The sequence below is a fragment of the Herpailurus yagouaroundi genome, unplaced genomic scaffold (genome assembly GCF_014898765.1).
Source record: "Herpailurus yagouaroundi ecotype Mexico unplaced genomic scaffold, PumYag 250, whole genome shotgun sequence".
NCBI classification, from domain to species: Eukaryota; Metazoa; Chordata; class Mammalia; order Carnivora; family Felidae; genus Herpailurus; species Herpailurus yagouaroundi.
This window is the reverse complement of record NW_024412467.1, coordinates 11,791,868-11,792,316: the sequence shown is the minus strand read 5'-3', so window position 1 is coordinate 11,792,316 and position 449 is coordinate 11,791,868.

Genomic DNA, 449 nt, shown 5'->3' with positions numbered 1-449 from the left:
CCCCCGCAAGGGTGCATCTGAATCCCTGCCCTGCATATCCCCCACCCCCGGAAGGAGGATTCTCTCTCTCTCTCTGCCCCTCCCTCACGATGCTTTCTCTCTCTCTCTCTCTTTCTCAAAAAAAAAAAAAAGCAAAGGAAAGAAAAAAAATGAAAACAAAAGAAAAGAAAGGAAAACAAAACAAAAAGAAGAGAAAAGAGAAAAGAAAGGGGAGGGAAGAGAAGGGAAGGGAAAGAGGAAAAGAAAAGAAAGGAAACAGGAAAAGGAAACAGGAAAAGGAAACAGCTCTTGGGGCACCTGGGTGGCAGAGTCCTTTAAGATCCAACTCTTGATTCCGCTCAAGTCCTGATCTCACGGTTCGTGAATTCGAGCCCAGGATGGGCTCTGTGCTGACAGCGCTGAGCCTGCTTGGGATTCTCTCTCTCCCTCTCTCTCTCTCTCTCTCTCTC